We start from the raw sequence: 22,766 nt of genomic DNA, 5'->3' as shown, positions 1-22,766 counted from the left end.
GATAACCTCACATTTATCCACATTATACTGCATCTGCCATGCATTTGCCCACTCACCTAACCTGTCCAAGTCACCCTGCAGCCTCTTAGCGTCCCCCTCACAGCTCACACCACCATCCAGTTTAGTGTCATCTGCAAACGTGGAGATATTACACTCAATTCCTTCATCCAAATCATTGATGTATATTGTAAAGAGCTGGGGTCCCAGCACTGAACCCTGCGGCACTCCACTAGGGAGGGGGCAGGGGAGAGAGAAAGGGAGTGGAGAGAGAGGGAGAACGGGAAAGAGAGGTAGGGGAAGGCTAGAGAGTGGGGAAGGGAGGGAGAGAGGGTGGGGAAGGGAGTTGGGGAAGGTGCAAGAGAGGTTAAGAGGAGTGATGTGGAAGGAGTGAGGAAGAGTGGGGGAAGGGGAGAGACGGGAATGGGAGAAAGTTGGGAAAGAGAGTGAGGGAGGAGGCAGGGGAGAGAGAAAGGGGAAGGATAGAGAGGGGGAGAAGGGGAGAATCTGAAATGAAAGGGAAAAGAGAGAGGAGGGAGGGGAGCAGAGAGGTAGGAGGGAGAGAGGGTGAGGCGAGGGAGGAGGATGAATGAGAGACGTGGAAAGAGAGATAGCATGAAAGGGAGAGAGGGACAAAAAGATGTCGAATTGGTCATGATGGGGAAGAAAGAGAGAGAGAGTGCAGCCTGTAGTTTCAGGGTTGGTCTTCGGGTTATTAACATTTAGTTAATTGACAGTGAATTTAAATATTGAGCTAATTTTGAGTAGGCCCCAGTGAGATTTGAACCCACGACCCCTGGTTACTAGACCAGTGCTATGGAACCACCTGCCCTGGGCTGTGGGTCATTCCCCAGTTAGTGCTGTGTGTTTGAAGAATGAGGAGGGGTCAGTGAAACGCTCAGATTGTGTCTCATCCCCCAGACTCCTGCCTCCGTCTCTTCAATATTCACCTCTCAACATCGATATATCGGGTCTTTCACGTAGTAAAACATCCCAAGGCAACTCAGTCACACTCTGTCCCAATCTCTCTGGATCTCTGTCTCTCTCAATCTCACTCTCTTTCTTTCTGTCTCTCACCTTCTCACTCTGTCCCTCGAGGGGGGAAGGTATAGCGGGGGATGGGGAGAGAGGGAGAAGGGGAGAGAGAGTGGGGGAATGGGAGAGAGAGGGGGGCAATGGGAGAGGTGGGGAGGGGGAGAGTCTGATGGGAAAGGGGAGAGCGAGAGCGATGGAAGGAGAGAAAGGGATGAGGGAGGGGAGTGGAGACAGGGGAGGCGAGGGAGAAGGAGAGGGAGGCGAGAGAGAGGAGGGGAGAAAATGAAAAGGAAGAGGGGAAGGAATGAGTGAGAGGGGAAGGGGAGAGAGAGGGAGGAAGAAAGAGGGTCAGGGGAGAGAGAGGGGTGGAAAGGGAAAATAGAGGTTCAGGGGAGAGGGGCAAGGAGTGAGAGAGAGAAGGGAAGGGGAGAGGGGGAAGGAGAGAGGGTGAGGGGAGAGTCATTGAAAGCAGCCATGCAGGTGCAGCAAGCAGTTAGGAAGGCAAATGGTACGTTGGCCTTCATTGCAAGAGGGTTTGAGTGCAGGAGCAAGGATGTCTTACTCCAGTTATACAGGGCCTTGGTGAGACCACACCTGGAGTATTGTGCACAATTTTGGTCTCCTTACCGAAAGAGATGTACAACAGGACGTGATGGGGAAGGCGGAATGATGAGAGCCTTTTGTTTCAGGGTCGGTCTCAGAATTGTTTAATATTATAATACTTATAAAGCACTTGTTAATTGACAGTGAATTTAAATACTGAGCTAATTTTGAGTAGGCCTCAGTGAGATTTGAACGAGACCAGTGCTTTAACCCCTGAGCTATGGAGCCACCTGCTCTGGGAAAGACAGGGAAGGAGCAGGAAAGAGAGGGGAAGGGAAAAGAGAGAGTGGAAGGAGTGAGAGAGAATAGGGAAGGGGAGTGAGATGCGAAGGCAAGAGAGAGAGGATGCAGGGGAGAGAGAGGGAGATGGGGAGAATCTGAAAAGAAAGGAGGGTGGGGATAGAGGCAGAGAGTGATTTGGAAGGGGAAAGAGAGTCAGGTGTGAGGGGAGCCTGTTGTTCCAGGGTCGGTCTCAGAGCTATTTAATATTTATAATTAAAGCTTCTGTTAATTGACGGTGAATTTAAATGCAGAGCTAATTTTGAGTAAGCCCCAGTGAGATTTGAACTCACGACCCCTGGTTTACTAGACCAGTGCTCTAACCCCTGAGCTATGGAGCCACCGATTCTGGGAAAATTGGGGAAGGAGCAGGAAAGAGAGGGCAAGGGAAAAGAGAGAGTGGAAGGAGTGAGAGAGCCGGGAAGGAGAGAGAGGCGGGGGAAGGGCGTACAGGGAGGAAGAGAGAGGGTGTTGGGGAGAGAGAGTGGGAGAGGGGACGGGAGAGGGAAAGGGAGAGTGAAAAGGCAGAGGGGGTGAGAGAGTGGGTAGCGGAGAGAGGGGATGGGGTAGAGAGAGGGATGATAGAGAAGGAAGGAGAGAGAGGGGAAGGAATGGGGAGAGAATGAAAATAGAGAGTGAAGGGGAGAGAGGGGGAAGGAGTGACAGAGAGTGGGAAGGAGTGACAGAGAGGGGAATGGGAGAGAGAGACGGGGAGGGGAAAGAGGGGTAAGGAGAGACAGAGAGTGGAAGGAGAGAGAGAGGGGGAGAGGGAGAGAGGGAGGAAGGGGTGAGAGATAAAGAACGGGAAAGAGGGGGAAGGGGAAAGAGAGAGAGGGGATGGACAGAGAGAAAGCTTGGAAGGGGGGGAGAGAGAGGGGAAGGTGTGTGAGAGAGGGGAGGGGATAGAGCTTAAGGGGAGAGAAAGGGGAAGGAGTGAGAGAGATGGGGAAGGGGAGACAGGAAGGGAGAGAGAGTGGGGATGGGGAGGGAGGGCAGGAAACAGAGGGGACGGGAGAGAGAAAGAGCAGAGGGGTTGAGAGAGTGGGGGAGTGGATAGAGAGGGGGAAGAGAATGAAATTAGAGCGGGAAGGGGAGAGAGGGGAAGAGGGAGAGATCGAGAGTGGAAGGGGAGAGAGAGGGGGAAGGGGAGATAGAGAGTGGAAGGGGAGAGAAGGGGGGAAGGAGAGAGAGAGGGGGAAGGGGAGAGAGAGTGAGAGAGGGGAAGGATATACTTGCCATAGAGGGAGTGCAGCGAAGGTTCACCAGACTGATTCCTGGGATGGCAGGACTGTGGTATGAGGAGAGATTGGGTCGACTGGGCCTGTTTTTACTGGAGTTTAGAAGAATGAGAGGGGATCTGATTGAAACGTATAAAATTCTGACGGGGTTGGACAGACTGGATTGAAATACTAAACTAATTTTGAGTAGGCCCCAGTGAGAGGAGGGAGGGGGAAAGAGGGGGAGAGGAAGGGGAGAGAGAGGGGGGAATGGAGGGAGAGAGAGAGGAGGAAGAGAGGGGAGGAAAGAGACATGAGGGGAGGGAAGAGGGAGAGTGAAAAGGCAGAGGGGGAAGGGGAGAGAGGAGAGAGGGAAGATAGAGGAGTGCGGAGAGAAAGGGGAAGGAGTGCGGAGAGAATGAAAGTAGAGAGTGAAGGGGAGAGAGGCGAAATAGGTGAGAGAGAGAGGGGAAGGGGAAAGCAAGAGAGGGAAGGAGTGAGAGAAAGGGGGGAAGGGGAGAGAGTGTGTGGAAGGAGAGAGAGGGGGGGAAGGTGAGAGTGGGGGGAAGAGAGAGGGTGAGGCGAGGGAGGGGGAAGGTGGGGAGAGACGAATGAGTGAGAGATGGGGAAAGTGAGATAGCGGGAAAAAGATGCAGAACAGGTCGTGATGGGGAAGGGAGAGAGAGTGCAAGAGAGACAAGAATCTGCTGTTTTACGGTCATTCTCGGAGCTGTTTAATATTTATAATAAAGGCTGTTATTAATTGACAGTAAATTTAAATACTGAGCTAATTTTGAGTCGGCCCCAGTGAGATTTGAACCCACGACCCCTGGTTTATTAGACCAGTGCTCTAACCCCTGAGCTATGGAACCACCTGCTCTGGGCTGTGGGTCATTCCCCAGTTAGTGCTGTGTGTTTGAAGAATGAGGAGGGGTCAGTGAAACGCTCAGATTGTGTCTCATCCCCCAGACTCCTGCCTCCGTCTCTTCAATATTCGCCTCTCAACATCGATATATCGGGTCTTTCACGTAGTAAAACATCCCAAGGCAACTCAGTCACAGTCTGTCCCAATCTCTCTGTCTCTTTGTTTCTCTCAATCTCACTCTCTTTCTTTCTGTCTCTCCCCTTCTCACTCTGTCCCTCAAGGGGGGAAGGCAGAGCGGGGGAAGGGAATAGAAGGGGGGAATGGGAGAGAGAGGGGGCAATGGGAGAGGTGGGGAGGGGGAGAGTCTGATGGGAAAGGGGAGAGCGAGAGTGAGGGAAGGAGGGAAAGGGATGAGGGAGGGGAGTGGAGACAGGGGAAGCGAGGGAGAAGGAGAGGGAGGCGAGAGAGAGGAGGGGAGAAAATGAAAAGGAAAAGGGGAAGGAATGAGTGAGAGGAGAAGGGGAGACAGAGGGAGGAAGAAAGAGGGGCAGGGAAGAGAGAGGGGTGGAAAGGGAAAAGAGAGGTTAAGGGGAGAGGGGGAAGGAGTGAGAGAGAGAGGGGAAGGGGAGAGGGGGAAGGGGAGAGTCATTGAAAGCAGCCATGCCGGTGCAGCAAGCAGTTAGGAAGATAAATGGTACGTTGGCCTTCATTGCAAGAGGGTTTGAGTCCAGGAGCAAGGATGTCTTACTCCAGTTATACAGGGCCTTGGTGAGACCACACCTGGAGTATTGTGCACAGTTTTGGTCTCCTTACCTAAAAAGATGTACAACAGGACGTGATGGGGAAGGCGGAAGCCCTTTGTTTCAGGGTCGGTCTCAGAACTGTTTAATATCATAATACTTACAAAGCACTTGTTAATTGACAGTGAATTGAAATACTCAGCTAGTTTTGAGTAGGCCCCAGTGAGATTTGAACCCACGACCCTGGGTTTACTTGACAAGTGCTCTAACACCTGAGCTATGGAGCCACCTGCCCTGGGAAAGACAGGGGAAGGAGCAGGGAAAAGAGAGAGTGGAATGAGTGAGAGAGAATAGGGAAGGGGAGAGAGATGCGAAGGCAAGAGAGAGGAGGCAGGGGAGAGAATCTGAAAAGAGGGCAGGTGGGATAGAGGCAGAGAGTGATTTGGAAGGGGAGAGAGAGTCAGGTGTGAGGGGAGCCTGTTGTTCTTGGGTCAGTCTCAGAACTGTTCAATACTTATAATTAAAGCTCTTGTTAATTGACAGTGAATTTAAATACGTAACTAATTTTGAGTAGGCCCCAGTGAGATTTGAACTCACGACCCCTGGTTTACGAGACCAGTGCTCTAACCCCTGAGCTATGGAGCCTCCTGCTCTGAACAAATTGGGGAAGGAGCAGGAAAGAGAGGGCAAGGGAAAAGAGAGAGTGGAAGGAGTGAGAGAGAGGGGAAGGAGAGAGAGGCGGGGGAAGGGCGTACAGGGAGGAAGAGAGAGGGTGTTGGGGAGAGAGAGTGGGAGAGGGGACGGGAGAGGGAAAGGGAGAGTGAAAAGGCAGAGGGGGTGAGAGAGTGGGTAGCGGAGAGAGGGGATGGGATAGAGAGAGGGATGATAGAGAAGGAAGGAGAGAGAGGGGAAGGAATGGGGAGAGAATGAAAATAGAGAGTGAAGGGGAGAGAGGGGGAAGGAGTGACAGAGAGTGGGAAGGAGTGACAGAGAGTGGGAAGGGGAGAGAGAGACTGGGAGGGGAAAGAGGGGTAAGGGACGGGGAGACAGAGAGTGGAAAGGGAGAGAGAGGGGGAGAGGGAGTGAGGGGAGAGAGATAAAGAACGGGAGAGAGGGGGAAGGGGAAAGAGAGAGAGGGGATGGACAGAGAGAAAGCTTGGAAGGGGGGAGAGAGAGGGGAAGGTGTGTGAGAGAGGGGAGGGGATAGAGCTTAAGGGAAGAGAAAGGGGAAGGAGTGAGAGAGATGGGGAAGGGGAGACAGGAAGGGAGAGAGAGTGGGGATGGGGAGGGAGGGCAGGAAACAGAGGGGACGGGAGAGAGAAAGAGCAGAGGGGTTGAGAGAGTGGGGGAGTGGATAGAGAGAGGGAAGAGAATGAAATTAGAGCGGGAAGGGGAGAGAGGGGAAGAGGGAGAGATCGAGAGTGGAAGGGGAGAGAAAGGGGGAAGGAGAGAGAGAGGGGGAAGGGGAGAGAGAGTGAGAGAGGGGAAGGATATACTTGCCATAGAGGGAGTGCAGCGAAGGTTCACCAGACTGATTCCTGGGATGGCAGGACTGTGGTATGAGGAGAGATTGGGTCGACTGGGCCTGTTTTTACTGGAGTTTAGAAGAATGAGAGGAGATCTGATTGAAACGTATAAAATTCTGACGGGGTTGGACAGACTGGATTGAAATACTAAACTAATTTTGAGTAGGCCCCAGTGAGAGGAGGGAAGGGGAAAGAGGGGGAGAGGAAGGGGAGAGAGAGGGGGGAATGGAGGGAGAGAGAGGGGAAGGGGAGAGAGATGGGAAGGCGAGAATCTAAAAAGAAAGGGAAAAGAGAGAGAGAGAGGAGGAAGAGAGGGGAGGAAAGAGACATGAGGGGAGGGAAGAGGGAGAGTGAAAAGGCAGAGGGGGAAGGGGAGAGAGGGTGAGGGGAGAGAGGGAAGATAGAGGAGTGCGGAGAGAAAGGGGAAGGAGTGCGGAGAGAATGAAAGTAGGGAGTGAAGGGGAGAGAGGCGAAATAGGTGAGAGAGAGAGGGGAAGGGGAAAGCAAGAGAGGGAATGAGAGAGAGAAAGGGGGGAAGGGGAGAGAGTGTGTGGAAGGAGAGAGAGGGGGGGAAGGAGTGAGAGAGAGGGGAAGGGGAGAGTGGGGGGAAGAGAGAGGGTGAGGCGAGGGAGGGGGAAGGGAGGTAGAGGGGAATGAGTGAGAGACGGGGAAAGCGAGATAGCGGGAAAAAGATGCAGAACAGGTCGTGATGGGGAAGGGAGAGAGAGTGCAAGAGAGACAAGAATCTGCTGTTTTACGGTCATTCTCGGAGCTGTTTAATATTTATAAAAAAGGCTGTTATTAATTGACAGTAAATTTAAATACTGAGCTCATTTTGAGTAGGCCCCAGTGAGATTTGAACCCACGACCCCTGGTTTACTAGACCAGTGCCCTAACCCCTGAGCTATGGAACCACCTGCCTTGGGCTGTGGATCATTCCCCAGTTAGTGCTGTGTGTTTGAAGAATGAGGAGGGGGTCAGTGAAACGCTCAGATTGTGTCTCATCCCCCAGACTCCTGCCTCCGTCTCTTCAATATTCACTTCTCAACATCGATATATCGGGTCTTTCACGTAGTAAAACATCCCAAGGCAACTCAGTCACACTCTGCCCCAATCTCTCTGTCTCTCTGTCTCTCTCAATCTCACTCTCTTTCTTTCTGTCTCTCACCTTCTCACTCTGTCCCTCGAGGAGGGAAGGTAGAGCGGGGGAAGGGAATAGAGGGGGGGAATGGGAGAGAGAGGGGGCAATGGGAGAGGTGGGGAGGGGGAGAGTCTGATGGGAAAGGGGAGAGCGAGAGTGAGGGAAGGAGGGAAAGAGATGAGGGAGGGGAGTGGAGACAGGGGAAGCGAGGGAGAAGGAGAGGGAGGCGAGAGAGAGGAGGGGAGAAAATGAAAAGGAAGAGGGGAAGGAATGAGTGAGAGGGGAAGGGGAGACAGAGGGAGGAAGAAAGAGGGGCAGGGAAGAGAGAGGGGTGGAAAGGGAAAAGAGAGGTTAAGGGGAGAGGGGGAAGGAGTGAGAGAGAGAGGGGAAGGGGAGAGGGGGAAGGGGAGAGTCATTGAAAGCAGCCATGCCGGTGCAGCAAGCAGTTAGGAAGATAAATGGTACGTTGGCCTTCATTGCAAGAGGGTTTGAGTCCAGGAGCAAGGATGTGTTACTCCAGTTATACAGGGCCTTGGTGAGACCACACCTGGAGTATTGTGCACAGTTTTGGTCTCCTTACCTAAAAAGATGTACAACAGGACGTGATGGGGAAGGCGGAAGCCCTTTGTTTCAGGGTCGGTCTCAGAACTGTTTAATATTTATAATTAAAGCTCTTGTTAATTGACAGTGAATTTAAATACTGAGCTAATTTTGATTAGGCCCCAGTGAGATTTGAACTCACAACCCCTGGTTTACGAGACAAGTGCTCTAACCCCTGAGCTATGGAGCCGCCTGCTCTGAGCAAATTGGGGAAGGAGCAGGAAAGAGAGGGCAAGGGAAAAGAGAGAGTGGAAGGAGTGAGAGAGAGGGGAAGGAGAGAGAGGCGGGGGAAGGGCGTACAGGGAGGAAGAGAGAGGGTGTTGGGGAGAGAGAGTGGGAGAGGGGACGGGAGAGGGAAAGGGAGAGTGAAAAGGCAGAGGGGGTGAGAGAGTGGGTAGCGAGAGAGGGGATGGGGTAGAGAGAGGGATGATAGAGAAGGAAGGAGAGAGAGGGGAAGGAATGGGGAGAGAATTAAAATAGAGAGTGAAGGGGAGAGAGGGGGAAGGAGTGACAGAGAGTGGGAAGGAGTGACAGAGAGTGGGAAGGGGAGAGAGAGACGGGGAGGGGAAAGAGGGGTAAGGGACGGGAAGACAGAGAGTGGAAGGGGAGAGAGAGGGGGAGAGGGAGAGAGGGAGGAAGGGGAGAGAGATAAAGAACGGGAGAGAGGGGGAAGGGGAAAGAGAGAGGGGATGGACAGAGAGAAAGCTTGGAAGGGGGTGAGAGAGAGGGGAAGGTGTGTGAGAGAGGGGAGGGGATAGAGCTTAAGGGAAGAGAAAGGGGAAGGAGTGAGAGAGATGGGGAAGGGGAGACAGGAAGGGAGAGAGAATGGGGATGGGGAGGGAGGGCAGGAAACAGAGGGGACGGGAGAGAGAAAGAGCAGAGGGGTTGAGAGAGTGGGGGAGTGGATAGAGAGAGGGAAGAGAATGAAATTAGAGCGGGAAGGGGAGAGAGGGAAGAGGGAGAGATCGAGAGTGGAAGGGGAGAGAGAGGGGGAAGGGGAGATAGAGAGTGGAAGGGGAGAGAAGGGGGGAAGGAGAGAGAGAGGGGGAAGGGGAGAGAGAGTGAGAGAGGGGAAGATACACTTGCCATAGAGGAATGCAGGGAAGGTTCATCAGACTGATTCCTGGGATGGCAGGACTGTGGTATGAGGAGAGATTGGGTCGACTGGGCCTGTATTCACTGGAGTTGAGAAGAATGAGAGGGGATCTGATTGAAACGTATAAAATTCTGACGGGGTTGGACAGACTGGATTTAAATACTAAACTAATTTTGAGTAGGCCCCAGTGAGAGGAGGGAAGGGGAAAGAGGGGCAGAGGAAGGGGAGAGAGAGGGGGGAATGGAGGGAGAGAGAGGGGAAGGGAAAAGAGATCGCGGAAGGAGAGAGCGAGAGGGGCAGGAGAGCAAGGGAGGGGGCAGGGGAGAGAGAAAAGGAGGGAGAGAGAGGGAGATCGGGAAAGAGAGGTAGGGGAAGGTGAGAGAGTGGGGAAGGGAGGGAGAGAGGGTGGGGAAGGGAGTTGGGGAAGGTGAAAGAGAGGTTAAGAGGAGTGGTGTAGAAGGAGTGAGAGAGAGTGGGGAAGGGGAGAGACGGGAATGGGAGAAAGTTGGGAAAGAGAGTGAGGGACGAGGCAGGGGAGAGAGAAAGGGGAAGGGTAGAGAGAGGGAGAAGGGGAGAATCTGAAATGAAAGGGAAAAGTGAGAGAAGGGAGGGGAGCAGAGAGGGAGGAGGGAGAGAGTGTGAGGGATGAATGAGAGATGTGGAAAGAGAGATAGCAGGAAAGGGAGAGAGGGATAAAAAGATGTAGAACTGATCGTGATGGGGAAGAAAGAGAGAGAGAAGCCTGTCGTTCCAGGGTTGGTCTCAGAGCGATTTAATATTTATAATTAAACACCTTGTTAATTGACAGTGAATTTAAATATTAAGCTAATTTTGAGTAGTCCCCAGTGAGATTTGAACGCACGACCCCTGGTTTACTAGACCAGGGCTCTAATCCCTGAGCTATGGAGCCACCTGCCCTGGGCTGTGGGTCATTCCCCAGTTAGTGCTCTGTGTTTGAAGAATGAGGAGGGGTCAGTGAAACGCTCAGATTGTGTCTCATCCCCCAGACTCCTGCCTCCGTCTCTTCAATATTCGCCTCTCAACATCGATATATCGGGTCTTTCACGTAGTAAAACATCCCAAGGCAACTCAGTCACACTCTGTCCCAATCTCTCTGTCTCTCAGTCTCTCTCAATCTCACTCTCTTTCTTTCTGTCTCTCACCTTCTCACTCTGTCCCTCGAGGGGGGAAGGTAGAGCGGGGGAAGGGGAGAGAGCGGGGGAATGGGAGAGAGAGGGGGGCAATGGGAGAGGTGGGGAGGGGGAGAGTCTGATGGGAAAGGGGAGAGCGAGAGCGAGGGAAGGAGAGAAAGGGATGAGGGAGGGGAGTGGAGACAGGGGAGGCGAGGGAGAAGGAGAGGCAGGCGAGAGAGAGGAGGGGAGAAAATGAAAAGGAAGAGGGGAAGGAATGAGTGAGAGGGGAAGGGGAGACAGAGGGAGGAAGAAAGAGGGGCAGGGAAGAGAGGGGGGTGGAAAGCTTGGAAGGGGAGGAGAGAGAGGGGAAGGTGTGTGAGAGAGGGAAGGGGATAGAGCTTAAGGGGAGAGAAAGGGGAAGGAGTGAGAGAGATGGGGAAGGGGAGATAGGGAGGAAGAGAGAGGGGAAAGGGAGAGAGAGTGGGGATGGGGAAGGAGGGCAGGAAAGAGAGGGGATGGGAGAGAGAAAGGGCAGAGAGGTTGAGAGAGTGGGGGAGTGGATAGAGAGAGGGAAGAGAATGAAATTAGAGCGGGAAGGGGAGAGAGGGGAAGAGGGGGAGATCGAGAGTGGAAGGGGAGAGAGAGGGGGAAGGGGAGATAGAGAGTGGAAGGGGAGAGAGGGGGGGAGGGGAGAGAGAGTGAGAGAGGGGAAGGAGTTAGAGAGAGTGAGAGAGGGGAAGGAGTTAGAGAGAGAGGAAGGAGTGAAAGAGAGGGGAGGGAAGTGCAGACAGTGAGGAAGAGAGAGGGGAAAGGAAGAGAGAGAGGGGAAGGGAAAGAGAGGGAGGGGATGGGGAGAGAGAGTGTGGAAGAGGAGAGAGAGTGTGAGGGAAGAGAGAGGGGGAAGGAGTGAGAGAGAGGGGGAGAGGAGAGAGAGGGAGAAGAAACATAGAAATATAGAAAATAGGTGCAGGAGTAGGCCATTCGGCCCTTTGAGCCTGCACCTCCATTCGATAAGATCATGGTTGATCATTCCCTCAGTACCCCTTTCCTGCTTTCTCTCCATATCCTTTGATCCCTTTAGCCGTAAGGGCCATATCAAACTCCCTCTTGAATATATCCAATGAACTGGCCTCAACAACTCTCTGCGGCAGGGAACTCCACAGGTTAACAACTCTCTGAGTGAAGAAGTTTCTCCTCATCTCAGTCCGAAATGGCCAACCCCTTATCCTAAAACTGTATCCCCTGATTCTGGACTTCCCCAACATCGTGAACCATCGACCCGCATCGAACCTGTCCCGTCCCATCAGAATCTTGTATGTTTCTTTGAGATCCACTCTCATCCTTCTCAACTCAAATAAATAAAGGCCCAGTTTCTCCTCATGTGTCAGTGCAGTCATCCCGGGAATCAGTCTTGGAGCTGTTTAATATTTATAATTAAAGCTCCTGTTAATTGACAATGAACTTAAATACTGAGCTAACTTTGAGTAGGCCCCAGTGAAATTTGAACCCACGACCCCTGGTTTACTAGACCAGTGCTCTAACCCCTGAGCTATGGAGCCACCTGCTGTGGGCTGTGGGTCATTCCCCAGTTAGTGCTGTGTGTTTGAAGAATGAGGAGGGGTCAGTGAAACGCTCAGATTGTGTCTCATCCCCCAGACTCCTGCCTCCGTCTCTTCAATATTCACCTCTCAACATCGATATATCGGGTCTTTCACGTAGTAAAACATCCCAAGGCAACTCAGTCACACTCTGCCTCAATCTCTCTCTGCCTCTCTGTCTCTCTCAATCTCACTCTCTTTCTTTCTGTCTCTCACCTTTTCACTCTGTCCCTCGAGGGGCGAAGATAGAACGGGGGAAGGGGAGAGAGGGAGAAGGGGAGAGAGAGGGGGGGAATGGGAGAGAGAGGGGGCAATGGGAGAGGTGGGGAGGGGGAGAGTCTGATGGGACAGGGGAGAGTGAGAGTGAGGGAAGGAGGGAAAGGGATGAGGGAGGGGAGTGGAGACAGGGGAGGCGAGGGAGAAGGAGAGGGAGGCGAGAGAGAGGAGGGGAGAAAATGAAAAGGAAGAGGGAAAGGAGTGAGCGAGAGGGGAAGGGAAGAGAGAGAGAGGAATACGGAGAGAGAGAGGGAGAAGGGGAGCGAGAGAGGGGGAAGAGGAGAGAGAGAGGGTAAGCAATTTGAAATAGAGGGGACGGAGAAGGAGAGAGGGGAAGGGGAAAGAGAGAGAGGAAGAAAGAGGGGCAGGGGAGAGAGAAGGGGGAAAGGGGAAAGAGAGGTTATGGGGAGTGGGGTAAGGAGTGAGAGAGAGAGGGGAAGGGGAGAGAGGGGAAGGGGAGAGAACGGGAAAGGGAGAGAGTTGGAGGGGAGAGTCATTGAAAGCAGCCATGCCGGTGCAGCAAGCAGTTAGGAAGGCAAATGGTACGTTGGCCTTCATTGCAAGAGGGTTTGAGTACAGGAGCAAGGATGTCTTACTCCAGTTATACAGGGCCTTGGTGAGACCACACCTGGAGTATTGTGTACAGTTTTGGTCTCCTTACCTAAGGAAGGATATACTCGCCACAGAGGGAGTGCAGCGAAGGTTCACCAGACTGATTCCTGGGATGGCAGGACTGTGGTGTGAGGAGAGATTGGGTCGACTAGGCCTGTATTCACTGGAGTTTAGAAGAATGAGAGGGGATCTGATTGAAACGTATAAAATTCTGACGGGGTTGGACAGACTGGATGTGGGGAGGATGTTTCCCCCGGGCTGGGAAGTCTAGAACAAGGGATCAGACAGTCTCAGGATACGGGGTAGGAAATTTAGGAGCGAGATGAGGAGAAATGTTTTCACTCAGAGGGTGGTGAACCTGTGGAATTCTCTACCACAGGAGGCTGTGGAGGACAAGTCACTGAATATATTTAAGAGGGAGACAGATAGATTTCTGGACACAAAAGGTATCAAGGGGTATGGGGAGGTAAGCAGGAATATGGTGTTGGGATAGAGGATCAGCCATGATCATATTGAATGGTGGTGCAGGCTCGAAGGGCCGAATGGCTTCCTCCTGCTCCTATTTTACATGTTTCTGTGTTTCGCTGAATGAGTGAGACACGGGGGAAGTGAGATAGCAGGAAAAGATGTCATGATGGGGAAGGTAGAGAGAAAGAGTCTAAGAGTGAGGGAAGATTGTTGTTCCAAGGTCAGTCTCAAAGCTGTTTAATATTTATATTTGACACCCTGAATAATTTAAATACGGAGTTAATTTTGAGAAGGAGCCAGTGAAATTTGAACTCACGACCACTGGTTTGCTGGAGCAGTGCTCTAACCCCTGAGCTATGGAGCCACCTGCCCTGGGAAAGACGGGAAGGAGCAGGGAAGAGAGGGGTAGGGAAAAGAGAGAGTGGAAGGAGTGAGAGAGAGGGGGAAGGGGAGAGAGAGGGAGGGAAAGGGGGAGAGAGAGGGAGAGGAAGAGAGGGAGGGGAAGTGGAGGGAGAGAGGGGTAGGAGTGAGAGAGGGAAGGGGAAATAGAGGGAACGAGTGAGAGAGAGAGAGGGGAAGGGGAGAGAGATGTGAAGGCAAGAGAGGGAGGAGGCAGGGGAGAGAGAAAGGGGAAGGGGAGAGAGAGGGAGAAGGGGAGAATCTGAAATGAAAGGGAAAAGAGAGCGAGAGAGGAGGGAGGGGTGAGAGGGGAGGGGAAAGGGAAAGGGCGAGTGAAAAGGCAGAGAGGGAAGGAGCGATCGGAGGGAGAGAGTAGGTAATGGAGAGAGGGGGAGGGGAGAGAGAGAGAAGAAAGAGGACAAAGGAGAGAGAGGAGGACAAGTGAGCGAAAGAAAGTAGAGAGGGAAGGGGAGAGAGGGGGAAGTGAGAGAGGAAGGAATGAGAGAGGCGAGGGGGCAAAGAGTGGGGAAGGGGAGAGAGAGGGGGAAGGGGAGAGAGAGGGAGAGAGAGGAAGGAGTGGGAAAAAGAGGAGAAGGGAAAAGAGAGACTAGAAGGAGTGAGAGAGAGGGGAAGGGGAAAGCGAGGGAGGGGAAGGGGAGAGAGGGCAGGTAATGAGAGAGAGGGTGAAGGGGAGAGATAGAAGGGAAGGAGTGAGATAGAGGGGGAAGGGGAAAGAGAGGGGTAGGATTGAGAGAGGAAGGGTAACGAGTGTGTAAGAGCGTGAAGGGGAGATAGGTAGAGAGGGGGAGGAGAAAGGGAAGGGGAGAGAGAAGGGGAAGGAGGAAGAGTGGGTGAAGGGGAGAGAGAGGGGGAAGGAGAGAGAGTGAGAGGAGAGAGGGGAAGAGAGGGGCATCAGTGAGAAACGGGGAAAGCAAGATAGCGGGAAAGGGAGAGAGAGGAACAAAAGTTGTAAAACAGGTTGCGATGGGGAATGGAGAGAGATTTGGAAGAGCCTGTAATTCCAGGGTCAGTCTCGGAGCTGTTTAATATTTATAATTAAATCCCTTGTTAATTTGCAGTGAATTTAAATACTGAGCTAATTTTGAGTAGGCCCCAGTGAGATTTGAACTCATGATCCCTGGTTGAGTAGACCAGTGCCCCAACCCCTGAGCTATGGAGCCACCTGTGTTGGGAAAAACAGGGGAAGGAGCAGGAAAGAGAAGGGAAGGTAAAAGAGAGAGTGGAAGGAGTGAGAGAGAGGGAAGGGGAGAGAGAGAGGGGACGGAGTGAGAGAGAGGGGGAAGGGGTGACAGGGAGGAAAATAGAGGGGAAGGGGAGAGACGGAGGGGAGTGAGGGAGGGGAGGAAAGAGAGGGGACGGGAGAGGGAAAGGGAGAGTGAAAAGGCAGAGGGGATGTGAAAGTGGGCAGCGGAGAGAGGGGGACAGGAAAGAGAGGGGAAGGAGTGATAGAGACGGGGAACGGGAAAGAGTGGGGAAGGAGTGAGAGAGAGGGGAAGGAGAGCGAGAGGGGAAGGAAAGAGAAGGAGGAGGCGGGGAGAGAGAAAGGAAGGGGAGAGAGAGGGAGAAGGGGAGAATCCGAAAAGAAAGGGTAAAAAGAGAGAGAGAGAGGAGGAAGAGAGGGGAGGGGAGGAGAGAGGGAGAGGGAAAGGGAGAGTGAAAAGGCAGAGGGGGAAAGGGAGAGAGGGGGAGAGAGAGAGAGGGGAGGGGAGACAGAGAGGGAGATGTGGAGGGTATGGAGGGCGACGGGAATGAGTGAGGCACGGGGAAAGTGAGATAGCGGGAAGGGGAGAGAGTGAGGGGAAGGAGTGAGAAAGGGGGGAAGGAGAGAAGGGATTGAGTGAGAAAGGTGGGGAATGAGAGCGTAAAGTTCTTTCTCAATGGCACAAAATCCACACGAGGCAAATTCTGTGGACTAGGTCACTCCATGACCTGTACCTTTATTCACAGGACCAAGAGGTGATGACCCTGCGTGGGACCTCCCTTTATGTACCTGGACGACCAGGTAAGGAGTGTCTCCCACAAGTTCGCCCCTTGTGGTCAAGATGTGCATTGCTTAAGTCTATTCAGTATTGCAGTGGTGTTACATGGAGGTTACATATATGACAGAGAGACAGGGAGGAAGAAAGAGGGGAACTGGAGAGAGAGAAGCGGGAGGGGAAAGAGATCTAGGATACGAGGAATGAGAAAGTGGAAGTTAGGGAGAGAGCGGGAAAAGAGTCGGAAAGAGAGGGGAAGGGGAAAGAGAGAGGGGAAGGAGTGAGGGAGCGAGGGGGAAGGGGAGACAGGGAGGAAGAGAGAGGCGGAAGCGGAGGGGAAGGAGCGAGAGAGAGGGGAAGGCGAGAGAGGGAGGAGGCAGGGGAGAGAGAAAGTAAGGGGAGAGAGAGAGAGAAGGGGAGAATCGGAAAAGAAAGGGTAAAGAGAGAGAGAGAAAGGAGGAAGAGGGGGAGGGGAAGGAAGAGGGAGAGGGAAAGGGAGAGTGAAAAGGCAGAGGGGGAAGGGGAGAGAGTGAGGAGAGAGAGAGGGGGAGGGGGAGGGGAGACAGAGAGGGAGATGTGGAGGGGATGGAGGGCCAGGGGAATGAGTGAGGCACAGAGAAAGTGAGATAGCGGGAAGGGGAGAGAGTGAGGGGAAGGAGTGAGAAAGGGGGGAAGGAGAGACAGGGAGGAAGAGAGAAGGGAAGTGGAGAGAGAGAAGGGGGAGGGGAAAGTGATCTAGGATAAGAGGAATGAGATAGTGGAAGTGAGGGAGAGAGACGGGGAAGGGGAGACAGGGAGGAAGAAAGACGGGCAGGGGCGAGAGAGAGGGAAAGGAGAAAGCGAGATTAAGGAGAGAGAGAGGGAAGGAGTGAGAGAGCGAGGGGGGAGAATGGAAGGGGAGATAGAGAGAGGGGAAGGAGAGATAGAGAGGGAGAAGCGGAGAATCTGAAAAGAAAGAGATAACCGGGACGGGGTAGAGGAGTGAAGAGGCAGAGGCTGAAGAGAGAATAATGAATTAGAGATGGGAATTTAAATACTAAATTAATTTTGGGTAGGCCCCAATGAGATTTGAACCACCTGCTCTGGGAAAGATAGGGGAAGGAGCAGGAAAGAGAGGGGAAGGGAAAAGAGAGAGTGGAAGGAGTGAGAGAGAGGGAAGGGGAGAGAGAGAGGGAGGGGTAAGGGAAAAGCGAGCGTGGAAGGAGTGAGAGAGGGGGAAGGGGAGAGAGGGAGGGGACGGAGTGAGAGAGAGGGGGAAGGGCAGAGAGGGAAGGGACGGAGTGAGAGAGAGGGGGAAGGGGAGACAGGGAGGAGGAGAGAGGGGAAGGGGAGAGAGAGAAGGGGAAGGGGAAAGAGCAATTGGAAGGATTGAGAGAAAGGGGAAGGGGAGAGAGTGGGGAAGGAGTGAGAGAGAGGGGGAACGGGTGACAGAGAGGAGAAGGGGAGAGACGGAGGGGAGTGAGGGAGGGGAGGAAAGAGAGGGGACGGGAGAGGGAAAGGGAGAGTGAAAAGGCAGAGGGGATGTGAAAGTGGGCAGCGGAGAGAGGGGGACAGGAAAGAGAGGGAAAGGAGTGATAGAGATGGGGAACGGGAAAGAGTGGGGAAGGAGTGAGAGAGAGGGGAAGGAGAGCGAGAGGGGAAGGAAAGAGAAGGAGGAGGCGGGGAGAGAGAAAGGAAGGGGAGAGAGAGGGAGAAGGGGAGAATCCGAAAAGAAAGGGTAAAAAGAGAGAGAGAGAGGAGGAAGAGAGGGGAGGGGAGGAGAGAGGGAGAGGGAAAGGGAGAGTGAAAAGGCAGAGGGGGAAAGGGAGAGAGGGGGAGAGAGAGCGAGGGGGAGGGGAGACAGAGAGGGAGATGTGAAGGGTATGGAAGGCGAGGGGAATGAGTGAGGCACGGGGAAAGTGAGATTGCGGGAAGGGGAGAGAGTGAGGGGAAGGAGTGAGAAATGGGGGAAGGAGAGAAGGGATTGAGTGAGAAAGGTGGGGAATGAGAGCGTAAAGTTCTTTCTCAATGGCACAAAACCCACACGAGGCAAATTCTGTGGACGAGGTCACTCCATGACCTGTACCTTTATTCACAGGACCAAGAGGTGATGACCCTGCGTGGGACCTCCCTTTATGTACCTGGACGACCAGGTAAGGAGTGTCTCCCACAAGTTCGCCCCTTGTGGTCAAGATGTGCATTGCTTAAGTCTATTCAGTATTGCAGTGGTGTTACATGGAGGTTACATATATGACAGAGAGATAGGGAGGAAGAGAGAGGGGAACTGGAGAGAGAGAATGGGGAGGGGAAAGAGATCTAGGATACGAGGAATGAGATAGTGGAAGTGAGGGAGAGAGCGGGAAAAGATTCGGAAAGAGAGCGGAAGGGGAAAGAGAGAGGGGAAGGAGTGAGGGAGCGAGGGGGAAGGGGAGACAGGGAGGAAGAGAGAGGCGGAAGCGGAGGGGAAGGAGCGAGAGAGAGGGGAAGGCGAGAGAGGGAGGAGGCAGGGGAGAGAGAAAGTAAGGGGAGAGAGAGAGAGAAGGGGAGAATCGGAAAAGAAAGGGTGAAGAGAGAGAGAGAAAGGAGGAAGACGGGGAGGGGAGGGAAGAGGGAGAGGGAAAGGGAGAGTGAAAAGGCAGAGGGGGAAGGGGAGAGAGTGGGGAGAGAGAGAGGGGGAGGGGGAGGGGAGACAGAGAGGGAGATGTGGAGGGGATGGAGGGCCAGGGGAATGAGTGAGGCACAGAGAAAGTGAGATAGCGGGAAGGGGAGAGAGTGAGGGGAAGGAGTGAGAAAGAGGAGAAGGAGAGACAGGGAGGAAGAGAGAAGGGAAGTGGAGAGAGAGAAGGGGGAGGGGAAAGTGATCTAGGATAAGGGGAATGAGATAATGGAAGTGAGGGAGAGAGACGGGGAAGGGGAGACAGGGAGGAAGAAAGACGGGCAGGGGAGAGAGAGAGGGAAAGGAGAAAGCGAGATTAAGGAGAGAGAGAGGGATGGAGTGAGAGAGCGAGGGGGGAGAATGGAAGGGGAGATAGAGAGAGGGGAAGGAGAGAGAGAGAGGGAGAAGCGGAGAATCTGAAAAGAAAGAGATAACCGGGACGGGGTGGAGGAGTGAAGAGGCAGAGGCTGAAGAGAGAATAATGAATTAGAGATGGGAATTTAAATACTAAATTAATTTTGGGTAGGCCCCAATGAGATTTGAACCACCTGCTGTGGGAAAGATCGGGGAAGGAGCAGGAAAGAGAGGGGAAGGGAAAAGAGAGAGGGGAAGGAATGGGGAGAGAGTGAAAGGAGAAAGGGAAGGGGAGAGAGGGGAAAGAGGTGAGAGAGAGAGAGAGGGGAAGGAGTTAGAGAGAGGGGAGGGAAGTGGAGACAGGGAGGAAGAGAGAGGGGAAGGGGAGAGAGGTGTGCGGGAGGGGAAAGAGAGGGAGGGGAAGGGGAGAGAGAGGGGGAAGGAGTGAGAGAGAGGGGGAGGGGAGATAGAGGGGGAAGAAACATAGAAACATAGAAACATAGAAAATAGGTGCAGGAGTAGACCATTCGGCCCTTCGAGCCTGCACCACCATTCAATAATATCATGGCTGATCATTCACCTCAGTACCCCTTTCCTGCTTTCTCTCCATACCCCTTGATCCCTTTAGCAGTAAGGGCCACATCTAACTCCTTCTTAAATATATCCAATGAACTGACCTCAACAACTCTCTGCGGCAGGGAACTCCACAGGTTAACAACTCTCTGAGTGAAGAAGTTTCTCCTCATCTCAGTCCTAAATGGTCTACCCCTTATCCTCAGACTGTGACCACTGGTTCTGGACTTCCCCAACATCAGGAACATTCTAACCGCATCTAACCTGTCCCGTCCCATCAGAATCTTATAAGTTTCTATGAGATCCCCTCTCATCCTTCTAAACTCCCGTGTATAAAAGCCCAGTTGCTCCAGTCTCGCCTCATATGTCAGTCCCGCCATCCCGGGAATCAGTCTGGTGAACCTTCGCTGCACTCCCTCAATAGCAAGAATGTCCTTCCTCAGATTAGGAGACCAAAACTGAACACAATATTCCAGGTGAGGCCTCACCAAGGCCCTGTACAACTGCAGTAAGACCTCCCTGCTCCTATACTCAAATCCCCTCGCTATGAAGGCCAACATACCATTTGCCTTCTTCACCGCCTGCTGTACCTGCATGCCAACTTTCAATGACTGATGAACCATGACACCCAGGTCTCGTTGCACCTCCCCTTTTCCTAATCTGTCACCATTCAGATAATATTCTGTCTTCGTGTTTTGCCCCCAAAGTGGATAACCTCACATTTATCCACATTATACTGCATCTGCCATGCATTTGCCCACTCACCTAACCTGTCCAAGTCACCCTGCAGCCTCTTAGCATCCCCCTCACAGCTCACACTGCCACCCATCTTAGTGTCATCACCACACAAGAGATTAATGTGCAAAGTTAAAGCACATGGGATTGGGGGTAGTGTGCTGACGTGGATTGAGAACTGGTTGTCAGACAGGAAGCAAAGAGTAGGAGTAAACGGGTACTTTTCAGAATGGCAGGCAGTGACTAGTGGAGTGCCGCAAGGTTCTGTGCTGGGGCCCCAGCTGTTTACATTGTACATTAATGATTTAGACGAGGGGATTAAATGCAGTATCTCCAAATTTGCGGATGATACTAAGTTGGGTGGCAGTGTGAGCTGCGAGGAGGATGCTATTAGGCTGCAGAGTGACTTGGATAGGTTAGGTGAGTGGGCAAATGCATGGCAGATGAAGTATAATGTGGATAAATGTGAGGTTATCCACTTTGGTGGTAAAAACAGAGAGACAGACTATTATCTGAATGGTGACAGATTAGGAAAAGGGAAGGTGCAACGAGACCTGGGTGTCATGGTACATCAGTCATTGAAGGTTGGCATGCAGGTACAGCAGGCGGTTAAGAAAGCAAATGGCATGTTGGCCTTCATAGCGAGGGGATTTGAATACAGGGGCAGGGAGGTGTTGCTACAGTTGTACAGGGCCTTGGTGAGGCCACACCTGGAGTATTGTGTACAGTTTTGGTCTCCTAACTTGAGGAAGGACATTCTTGCTATTGAGGGAGTGCAGCGAAGGTTCACCAGACTGATTCCCGGGATGGCGGGACTGACCTATCAAGAAAGATTGGATCAATTGGGATTGTATTCACTGGAGTTCAGAAGAATGAGAGGGGACCTCATTGAAACGTTTAAAATTCTGACGGGTTTAGACAGGTTAGATGCAGAAAGAATGTTCCCAATGTTGGGGAAGTCCAGAACCAGGGGTCACAGTCTGAGGATAAGGGGTAAGCCATTTAGGACCGAGATGAGGAGAAACTTCTTCACCCAGAGAGTGGTGAACCTGTGGAATTCTCTACCACAGAAAGTAGTTGAGGCCAATTCACTAAATATATTCAAAAGGGAGTTAGATGAAGTCCTTACTACTCGGGGGATCAAGGGTTATGGCGAGAAAGCAGGAAGGGGGTACTGAAGTTTCATGTTCAGCCATGAACTCATTGAATGGCGGTGCAGGCTAGAAGGGCTGAATGGCCTGCTCCTGCACCTATTTTCTATGTTTCTATGTTTCTATCTGCAAACTTGGAGATATTACACTCAATTCTTTCATCTCAATCGTTTATGTATATTGTAAATAGCTGGGGTCCCAGCACTGAGCCCTGCGGCACTCCACTAGTCACTGCCTGCCATTCTGAAAAGGACCTGTTTATCCCGACTCTCTGCTTCCTGTCTGCCAACCAGTTCTCTATCCACGTCAGTACATTACCCCCAATACCATGTGCTTTAATTTTGCACACCAATCTCTAGTGTGGGACCTTATCAAAAGCCTTTTGAAAGTCCAAATACACCACATCCACTGGTTCTCCCTTGTTCACTCTGCTCGTTACATCCTCAAAAAATTCGAAAAGATTTGTCAAGCATGATTTCCCTTTCATAAATCCATGCTGACTTGGACCGATCCTGTCACTGCTTTCCAACTGTGCTGCTATTTCATCCTTAATAATTGATTCCAACATTTTCCCCACGACTGATGAAGGAGTGAGAGAGGGGGGAAGGGGAGAGAGGGGGAAGGAGCGAGGCTGTGATAAGGGAAGGGGAAGGAGGGAGAGTGGAATGAGTGAGAGAAGGGGAAAGTGAGATAGTGGGAAAGGGAGAGAGGGGTAAAAAGATGTCGAATGGGTTGTGAGGGGGAAGGGAGAGAGAGATTTGGAAGGGGAGAGAGTGCAAGAGAGACGAGAAGAGGAGAGGGGGAAGGGTGTGAGATGAGCCTGTTGTTCCAGTGTCGGTCTCGGAGCTGTTTAATATTTATAATTAAAGCCCTTGTTTATTGACAGTGAATTTAAATACTGAGCTAATTTTGAGTAGGCCCCAGTGAGATTTGAACCCACGACCCCTGGTTTACTAGACCAGTGCTCTAACCCCTGAGCTATTGAACCACCTGCCCTGGGCTGTGGGTCATTCCCCAGTTAGTGCTGTGTGTTTGAAGAATGAGGAGGGGTCAGTGAAACGCTCAGATTGTGTCTCATCCCCCAGACTCCTGCCTCCGTCTCTTCAATATTCACCTCTCAACATCGATATATCGGGTATTTCACGTCGTAAAACATCCCGAGGCAACTCAGTCACACTCTGCCTCAATCTCTCTCTGCCTCTCTGTCTCTCTCAATCTCACTCTCTTTCTTTCTGTCTCTCACCTTTTCACTTTGTCCCTCGAGGGGCGAAGATAGAGCGGGGGAAGGGGAGAGAGGGAGAAGGGGAGAGAGAGGGGGGAAATGGGAGAGAGAGGGGGCAATGGGAGAGGTGGGGAGGGGGAGAGTCTGATGGGACAGGGGAGAGTGAGAGTGAGGGAAGGAGGGAAAGGGATAAGGGAGGGGAGTGGAGACAGGGGAGGCGAGGGAGAAGGAGAGGGAGGCGAGAGAGAGGAGGGGAGAAAATGAAAAGGAAGAGGGAAAGGAGTGAGCGAGAGGGGAAGGGAAGAGAGAGAGAGGAATACGGAGAGAGAGGGAGAAGGGGAGCGAGAGAGGGGGAAGAGGAGAGAGAGAGGGTAAGGAATTTGAAATAGAGGGGACGGAGAAGGAGAGAGGGGAAGGGGAAAGAGAGAGAGGAAGAAAGAGGGGCAGGGGAGAGAGAAGGGGGAAAGGGGAAAGAGAGGTTATGGGGAGTGGGGTAAGGAGTGAGAGAGAGAGG

General features: G+C 52.6%; 7 non-coding genes across 7 annotated transcripts; all 7 read right to left on the bottom strand.

Moving 5' to 3' along the window:
* Nucleotides 1-2,182: 2,182 nt before the first annotated feature.
* trnat-agu (transfer RNA threonine (anticodon AGU)) lies at nucleotides 2,183-2,255 on the bottom strand. Its single transcript has one exon. It is a non-coding gene; the product is annotated as a tRNA-Thr (tRNA).
* A 1,675-nt stretch (nucleotides 2,256-3,930) lies between these two features.
* On the bottom strand, nucleotides 3,931-4,003 carry trnai-aau (transfer RNA isoleucine (anticodon AAU)). The gene has a single exon. It is a non-coding gene; the product is annotated as a tRNA-Ile (tRNA).
* A 1,305-nt stretch (nucleotides 4,004-5,308) lies between these two features.
* Nucleotides 5,309-5,381, bottom strand: trnat-cgu (transfer RNA threonine (anticodon CGU)). The gene has a single exon. It is a non-coding gene; the product is annotated as a tRNA-Thr (tRNA).
* A 1,722-nt stretch (nucleotides 5,382-7,103) lies between these two features.
* Nucleotides 7,104-7,176, bottom strand: trnat-agu (transfer RNA threonine (anticodon AGU)). The gene has a single exon. It is a non-coding gene; the product is annotated as a tRNA-Thr (tRNA).
* A 944-nt stretch (nucleotides 7,177-8,120) lies between these two features.
* Nucleotides 8,121-8,193, bottom strand: trnat-cgu (transfer RNA threonine (anticodon CGU)). Its single transcript has one exon. It is a non-coding gene; the product is annotated as a tRNA-Thr (tRNA).
* Nucleotides 8,194-11,718: 3,525 nt separating this feature from the next.
* On the bottom strand, nucleotides 11,719-11,791 carry trnat-agu (transfer RNA threonine (anticodon AGU)). Its single transcript has one exon. It is a non-coding gene; the product is annotated as a tRNA-Thr (tRNA).
* A 10,154-nt stretch (nucleotides 11,792-21,945) lies between these two features.
* trnat-agu (transfer RNA threonine (anticodon AGU)) lies at nucleotides 21,946-22,018 on the bottom strand. The gene has a single exon. It is a non-coding gene; the product is annotated as a tRNA-Thr (tRNA).
* Nucleotides 22,019-22,766: the final 748 nt, after the last annotated feature.

This window comes from Pristiophorus japonicus, unplaced genomic scaffold (genome assembly GCF_044704955.1).
Source record: "Pristiophorus japonicus isolate sPriJap1 unplaced genomic scaffold, sPriJap1.hap1 HAP1_SCAFFOLD_859, whole genome shotgun sequence".
Taxonomy (NCBI): Eukaryota; Metazoa; Chordata; class Chondrichthyes; family Pristiophoridae; genus Pristiophorus; species Pristiophorus japonicus.
Note: the sequence above shows the minus strand (reverse complement) of the source record. Positions and strands in the feature narration are given on the sequence as shown.